The sequence below is a fragment of the Arachis ipaensis genome, chromosome B1 (genome assembly GCF_059453495.1).
Source record: "Arachis ipaensis isolate K30076 ecotype BB chromosome B1, ASM5945349v1, whole genome shotgun sequence".
Lineage (NCBI taxonomy): Eukaryota > Viridiplantae > Streptophyta > Magnoliopsida > Fabales > Fabaceae > Arachis > Arachis ipaensis.
Window position 1 is genome coordinate 7,486,024 of NC_142436.1, and position 9,540 is coordinate 7,495,563.

Here is a 9,540-nt window from a genome sequence, read left to right on the forward strand (position 1 = left end):
TTAGTGTAAATACATATATCAGTATTTTTATCTTTTATAAATATAAATAGTCATTTATTCTTTTTCATAATTAGGAGCGACAACATGGTCAATCTCTATATATGTTGTTACTTGTCATAAGATACATTAATTGTTAGAAATTGAACTTTTTATCCGTCCTAAGATGCTTGTTTTAAATCCTATTCATGTTTGGAATCTAGTGCTTTTTTAGGTTATTTTTTTAATTTTTAATGATTTATAAGGTTAAATTAGACTAGACTTACATCGCTCTTTAAATAGGGATACGAGTTAGTCTAACCTGTTTAAGTATACATACAAAATCCTTAAAATGAAAGCCTAACTTAGTTAAAAAAAATCCGTCGGACATTCACTTTTATTTTTTATTTTTTGTCTAAATGGATAACTTTTAATTAAAAATAAAAGGATAAAATGTTTTGCATTTTTAATAAGTTATTAGTAGGGGTGCACAGACCCGACCCGGCTCGAAGGTCCGGTCCGGTCCCAAACACTTTATGGACTAATTTGGTGTGATTTTATCGGGTTTAGGGTCGAGTAAGGGTCTCAAAAATAGACTCGGTCATTATTTCGGGTCAGGTTCGGGCCATAGCTCGGGTCACCCGAAGTCAGCTCGGTGATCCGGTCATCATACACAATTAATATTTAGTGTTATTAGTGATGGATCATGACTATTCTTATGTGGAATTTAAGTATTGTAAACCTTAATATTTTGTGTTATTAGTCGTTATAAGACTATAAGTTAATGTTTTATGTTTATAATGCATAAGACTTTAGACTAATGCATAATATTGTGTTATTTGTATTGATTTAAATATTTGGTATTATTAGACAATATTAGTATTGATTGTGGTTTTATTTTAGTATTGATTGTGGTTATGCTTTAATTTAAAAGAATGGTTGGTTCTTGTTATATTTTTCTAAGTGAATTATACCATGTTAAATAATGGTTGGAGTCTTAGAAATTTAGATATTTTTACATGCTAGTTTACAAGAAGGTATCAACGTAATGTAATGTAAACGGCCCAGTTTTCACCCGGTATAATTGTGTCCCGAAAATGTATTGGTTTTATTGGGTCTAGGGTCGGATTCGGGTCTAATAAATAGACCCTGTGTATATTTCGAGTCGGGTCTGGGTCACATCAAACCCGACTTTACCCGCCCCATGTGCACCCCTAGTTATTAGGTTGGAAAAGAATAAAAAAAAAAATTTAAATGAATTAAACTGGTCAATTTATTTATTTTATGGCCAATTTGTTAATTCACGTGTTAATTGGACCACATTCATTAAATATCTTATTTTTACGAACTTATTTTTAGAGTAAAAAATCCTTCATGTAAAATAACTAAACGAAACAATCCAATAGACTCGAACCATTTTGTCAATCTTATTTTTGAATGTGACTCATTTCCATATTTGACATCACACAAAATATTTGTACATTGAATTATTGCACTAGTGATTTTTTTGTTATAGCTAGCTCCATTATTTATATATTGAGTAATATTGTTTTTACTTGTGTGGATTAGTTGAATCGTTGTCTAACATTTTTTGGTTCTAGCTAGCTACTGCATTCTAGTAGGAGTTTCTAGAGAAAATAAACAAGAACTCAAGCATATCCTTGGCCACTAAGTGGAAAGAAGGCAAGAGCTAAGAGGAATTATTTCCTCTGTAAAACTGGTAACCAAATATGGACAGTTTTGTATATTTGAGTTCACAATTTAGTGGTTTTAATTAGCCAACTAATTAATCATCACTTTCGTTATTTCATGGTAATAAAATAGATCAACGGATCAACTTAAACCAAATAAAAAGATATTATCAATAACTAATTTAAATTAGTCAAATAATTAGTTCATTAGTCTGTTTAAGTAAGTGTCGGAGATTAGAGTTTAAATCTCACTTTATATATATAGCAATTTGTTGATCAGTAATAAATTTTTAAATAAAATTTTAATGTGTGGCACATTAGTTTCTTGATATATCAAACTAAAAGATAATGTGAAAAAAACATACTTTCAATAACATTCAAGAAAATAAACAAAAGAGACACTAGAAAAACAATCAAAGAAACAAGAAAATAAAAAACTAGGAAGAGAAGGAAAAGGACAAAAGATAGACATAATTTACCTTTAATGATAGAAAAAATCTCGTATAGTTTGATATGGTCCCTCATTTAAATTCACTATTAATTGTTGAGTTTGATTGTTTGTTAAAGAAAGAGAGAAAAGATAAACTCATAAAAGAGAAAAAGAAAAAAAAAATCGAAGACTTCTGTTTTTTTTTTTTGGAACATGTGATTATTTTTTTAATTTTAAATAAGTGTTTAGAAATAGTATTTATATATTTCATATTAATTTTATAATTCTGCTATATTTATATCTATTATTGTAGTAAATATTATTTATGAATTTTTTTGTTAGTGTTTTGAATTATAAAAAAATTCTTTATATTTATATTTTTTTAATGACCAATATGTATTTTTTTATTTAATTAATTTAAAAATAATTAAATATATAATTAATTATCAATAACTGTGTCTTTTTACAAATATCAGAAATGTTTAGTATATTAATATTATCATTGATTTATTATTAATTTTATTAATATTAAATTAATTTTGTTGTTATAATTAAGTTATATTCTTAAATTATAAATAAACATTTCTTGTTATACATTTCTAGTTGCATTTAAAAAAAATGCATGGGAAGGCAGAAATAACAATAGTAGAGCATTATTATTTTTAAAGTAAAAAATGTTATTTGTATATTAAAATTAACTATTAAAATTAGTTATTATATATGTGTATTTTATTTTAGTAGCTGATTTTAGTATATAGCTAACATAGTTATTAAAAATTTTATCTCATGTAACTTAGATACAATCATGTTAGGTGTATATTAAAAAATAGTCACTAATTTAATTATTTAAAAAATATATTAAAATACAAAATACATATCAACGCTTACTGTATATCTTTCTAGAGTACATACTTAGAGGACATATACAAAGTTGTTTATCTAGTTGACTATGTCCATAAAATATGATTGAAAAGTATCAACAAAATACCATATATCATATATAAAATTCAGAGCTCCACAATCGTCCATGATTAGAACTTAGAAATGCAAGCATGTCTCATTGTACATGCTTTATAATTCCAGCTTCAATATACAACGACAGAGACACTTATTCCTTCAAACACCAAAAGAGCAAGAACCTTAACTAGATATCATATTCTGATCAAATCATGCATATTTCCGTATTCATCCATCAATTTCAATTGAATTAAGATACTCAACTTATTTAAAAGTTTCAATATGTCACAGTGACATATGCCACTCTTTCTAATCATAAAAAATATTGTATAGTTTGATATAGTCTCTCGTTCAATCTCACTATTAATTGATGAATTCCATTGTTTGTTAAAAGGAGAGAGAACGGATAAAAAAGAAAAAAAAAATCAAGGCTTCTATTTCTTTAGAGCATGTGATTATTTCTTCCAATTTTAAATATGTGGTTAGAAATAGTATTTATATATCTGATATTGATTTAACAATTCTGTTACATCTACATCTATTATTATAGTAAATATTATCTATGAGTTTCTTTGTTAGTGTTTTGAATTATAAAAAAATTTTTATATCTATATTTTTTTTAAGGACCATGTATTTTGTTATTCAATTAATTTAAAAATAATTAAATATATAATTAATTAACAATAACTGTATTTTTTACAAATATCAGAATTGTTTAATATATGAATAATATTATCATTGATTTATTAATAATTTTATTAATATTAAAGTAATCTTATTGTTATAATTAAATTATATTCTTAGATTGTAAATAAATATTTCTCGTTATACCCATTTGGTTGCATCTAAGAAAAAAAATTCTGCAATATGCATGGAAAGGTAAAAATAACAATGGCATAACATTATTATTTTTAGAGTAAAAAATGTTATTTGTATATTAAAATCAACCATCAAAATTAATTACTATATATATATATTTTAATTTATTTTTAATGTATATTTTATTCTAATAGCTGATTTTAGTAAATACCTAGCATAATTATTAAAAATTTTGTCTCATGTAACTTAGATACAGTCATGTTAGATATATATTAAAAATTAGTTACAAAATTAATTATTTATATAAAAAATATATTAAAATATAAAATACATATTAAAAATTATTTAGATTAACTAATTTTTAACGTATAAATAATATTTTTGAATTTGATATATAATAATCACTGTTCACTGTATACCTTCTTATAGTACATACCTAAAGTACATATACAAAGTTGCTTATCTAGTTGACCATATCTACAAAATATGACTGAAAAGTATCAATAAAATACCATATCATCATACACAAAATTCAGAGCTCCTCATTAGTACATGGTTAGAACTTGAAAATGCAAGTCAAACGCATGTTTGTTGTACATGCTTTATAATTCCAGCTTCAATATACAAAAACAGAGACACTTATTCCTTAAGACACCAAAGGGGCAAGGACGTAAACTAGATATCATATTTTTATCAAACCATGCATACCTCCGAATTTATCCATCAATACCATCTCAATTAAGATACTCAACTTATTTAAAAGTTTCAATATGTTACAATAACATATGTCACTCTTTTTAATGATGAAAAATATTGTATAATTTGATATAGTCTCTCGTTTAACTCCACTATTAATTGATGAGTTCCATTATTTGTTAAAAGGAGAGAATAGATAAAAGAGAAAAAGAAAAAAAAAAGAAAAAGAAAAAATCAAAACTTTGACCTTTCGGATCTAGCGCTCTAATACCATGTCATGATACCACTCATTCCAAAAACTTTAGCTGATGGAAAAAGATAACACTAATAATTATATCTATAATACTCCCTAAACTTTCATTGTACACATTGTATAAATATTCATTGGCTCCTTATACTTTTTTTTGTAGTAAATATTATCCATGAGTTTTTTTTTGTTAGTGTTTTGAATTATAAAAAAAAATTATATTTATATTTTTTTTTAATGACCAACATGTATTTTCTTTGTTCAATTAATTTAAAAATAATTAAATATATAATTAATTAGCAATAACTGTATTTTTTCACAAATATTAGAATTATTTAGTGTATGAATAATATTATCATTGATTTAATATTAATTTATTAATATTAAATTAATTTTGTTGTTATAATTAAATTATATTCTTAAATTGTAAATAAAAATTTCTCGTTACACACTTTTTGTTGTATTTAAGAAAAAAAAATTCTGCAATATGCTTGAGAAGGCAGAAATAACAATTGCAGAGCATTACTATTTTTAAAATAAAAATATTATTTATATATTAAAATCAACCACTAAAATTAGTTATTATGTATGTGTATTTTAATTTATTTTTAGTATGTATTTTATTTTAGTGGTTAATTTTAGTATATACCTAACATAATTATTAAAATTTTTGTCTCATATAACTTGGATACAATCATGTTAGGTATATATTAAAAATTAGTCACTAAATTAATTATTTATATAAAAATATATTAAAATACAAAATACATATTAAAAATGACTTAAATTAACTAATTTTTAGCGTGTAAATAATATTTTTGAACCTGATATATAACAATCACTGCTCACTATAAACCTTAACTAGATATTATATTCTGATCAAATCATGCATACTTCCGTATTCATCCATCAGTACCATCTCAATTGAATTAAGATACTCATCTTCTTTAAAAGTTTCAATATGTCACAGTGACATATGCCACTCTTGTTAATCATGAAAAATATTGTATAGTTTGATATGGTCTTTCGTTTAACCCCACTATTAATTGATGAGTTCCATTGTTTGTTAAAAGGACAGAGAATAGATAAAAGAGAAAAAAAAAAAGAAAGAAAGAAAAATCAAACCTTCTATTTTTTTAAAGCATGTGATTATTTCTTCCAATTTTAAATAAGTGTTTAGAAATAGTATTTATATATCTGATATTGATTATCTACATCTATTGTTGTAGTAAATATTACCTATGAATTTTTTTGTTAAGTGTTTTGAATTATAAAAAAATTCTTTATATCTATATTTTTTTAATGACCAAAATGTATTTTTTTATTCAATTAATTTAAAAATAATTAAATATATAATTAATTAGCAATAACTGTATATTTTACAAATATCAGAATTGTTTAATATATGAATAATATTATCATTGATTATTAATAATTTTATTAATATTAAATTTATTTTGTTGTTATAATTAAGTTATATTCTTAAATTGTAAATAAACATTTCTCGTTATAAACTTCTGGTTGCATTTAAGAAAATAAATTCTGCAATATCCATGAAAAGGCAGACATAACAATGGCAGAACATTACTATTTTTAAAGTGAAAAATGTTAGTTGTATATTAAAATCAATCATTAAATTAGTTACTATATATGTGTATTTTAATTTATTTTTAATGTATATTTTATTTTAATAGCTGATTTTAATAAATATTTAGTATAGTTATTAAAAATTTTGTCTCATGTAACTTAGATACAATAATGTTAGGTATATATTAAAAATTAGTCACAAAATTAATTGTTTTTATAAAAAATATATTAAAATACAAAATACATATTAAAAATAATTTAGATTAACTAATTTTTAATGTATAAATAACATTTTTGAACTTGATATATAATAATCACCGTTCACTGTATACCTTCCTATAGTACATACCTAGAGTACATATACAAAGTTGCTTATCTAATTGATCATATCCACAAAATATGACCGAAAAATATCAATAAAATACCATATCATCATACACAAAGTTCAGAGCTCCACATCAGTCCATAGTTAAAACTTGGAAATGCAAGTCAAACGCATGTTTGTTGTACATGCTTTATAATTCTAGCTCCAATATACAAAGACAGAGACACTTGTTCTTTCAGACACCAAAGAGACAAGGACGTTAACTAGGTATCATATTTTTATCAAACTATGCATACTTCCAAATTTATCCATTAATATCATATCAATTAAGATACTCAACTTATTTGAAAGTTTCAATATGTTACAGTAACATATGTCACTCTTTTTAACGATGAAAAATATTGTATAGTTTGATATAGTCTCTCATTTAATTCTGCTATCAATTGATGAGTTCCATTGTTTATTAAAAGGAGAGAGAATATATAAAAGAAAAAAAAGAAAAGAAAGAAAAAAATCAAAAATTCTGTTTCTTGTGATGCATGTGATTATTTCTTTCAATTTAAACAGTATTTATGTCAATGAGTTATAGCTCAAATGGTATAGTCTTTCCATACTCAATTAAGAGGTTGCGGGTTCGAGTCTCCTATCTTTGATAAAAAAAAATAGTATTTATATATCTCATATTGATTTTATAATTCTGCTACATCTACATACATCTATTATTGTAGTAAATATTACCTATGAGTTTTTTTTGTTAGTGTTTTTGAATTATAAAAAAAATTAGATTTATATTATTTTTAATGACCAACATGTATTTACTTTATTCAATTAATTTAAAAATAATTAAATATGTAATTAATTAGCAATAACTATATTTTTTCACAAATATTAGAATTATTTAGTGTATGAATAATATTATCATTGATTTAATATTAATTTATTAATATTAAATTAATTTTGTTGTTATAATTAAGTTACATTCTTACATTGTAAATAAAGATTTTTCCTTATACACTTTTTATTGCATTTCAGAAAAAAAAAATTCTACAATATGCTTGAGAAGGCAGAAATAATAATTGCAGAGCATTATTATTTTGAAAGTAAAAAATGTTATTTATATATTAAAATCAACCACTAAAATTAGTTACTATGTATGTGTATTTTAATTTATTTTTAATATGTATTTTATTCTAGTGGTTGATTTTAGTATATACCTAACGTAGTTATTAAAATTTTTTTCTCCTGTAACTTGGATACAATCATATTAGGTATACAATCGTGCTACGTTACCAAGATAAAATCTGCCAATATCTGCCAATGATTATTGGGCTGGTTCACAAAGCCCACTTATTCAAAAAACCACATCCTAAATTAACCCATGTTAATCCCAAAGCCACTTGTTTACTGCTCTTATCCTAATTTACCCCTCTTCACTTGGTGTTACCGTTGAGACACACCCCCACTCCCCAACTCCACTTTCAGCGCCGCAAAGGACGCCGGATTGCAGTCGTCGCCTGTCGCCTTTGTCAACGAAGTCAATGCCGCCGGGAAACAATACGCCGCCACTAACAAGAACGGTCCGATAGCTGCCCAAGTGACTCCGGCGCCGCTGCATGTTGATGTCGGATGCGCTTTGAAGACGTATCCACACGTGACAGCTTCAACGCGATGCCCTTTCGTCGCTCTGCCTCGAGACACGCTGCAGCAGGACTCTTCCAGCCTCGTGGAGACAATAGCATCCCTGAAACTCTTTGCCCGCCACATCGCCAACCCAGCGTCGCTCCCTGTCTCGAGTTCGAGCCCGCCTCGCAGTGTGTCTTCCCTCCGACACCGGCACAACAAAAGGTAAGTGGGTCTTGAAGGTTTTCACTAATTCCTGGTGCTAGGGTTCATTTGTGAACAATAAATTGGAGTTGAGATTGAGTCAATAATGGTGCTGTGTCTATTGCATGTTTCATTTAGAAAAATAGAAGTTGTATTGCATGTTTCATTTAGAAAAATAGAAATTGTAAAGTAACTACTTTTGTTGTTGATATGGTTCCCAAGTTAACATGATTTACTATGCTGTGATCAACTATATGAAAAAAGAAAAGACACAATATATTAGAAATTTGATTTGTCTTTTTCCAACATATAAAGTAGCATATTAATACAAACTCCTGTTAATGTCAATTTTACCCAAGTATCGGGAGTGACAATTAGGCTAATTTTTCTAAGTCTAAATAATTTATAATGAAAATTAGATATATAATTATCATAGTGATGTCACGATCGTATGGAAAAAATGCTGCTGTCCTGATCACTGATATGGTTTTTGTTGGATGGATTTTGACTGTCATGTGAAATTTGGAACATATTTGTGGTTCCCCTGCTATATAATAGTGTTGCCATTGTCAACTTTTTTGTTGTTTTTCTCCCATGTTTTGGTTTTATTATTCTCATGTATAATTTAGAGATATATTTAATTTAGTATTCAATAGTTTATTTTGTGAAGCATGTGCCTGTTATATTATTCAACAGTAAGTATATCACCTCCTTATAACAGTTTCTTTTAATATGGTATTTTTTTCTTCTATATCTAGCCATATTTGTGCTATATTTGATGCATTAGATTTTCACTGTGAGCCTCATCACCTTACTTTAGGGTAATTATCTACCTTGGATATGTCTTCTGGTTACTTTTTAAGATTACAATAACTTAGCTTGAACTGTATCTAAATATAATACATACACGTTTGAAGTTTGGAAAAAAATGCATAAGTTAATGTGTCTTGTGCCCAGTTTTATTATGACTCACACAACAGCAGTAACT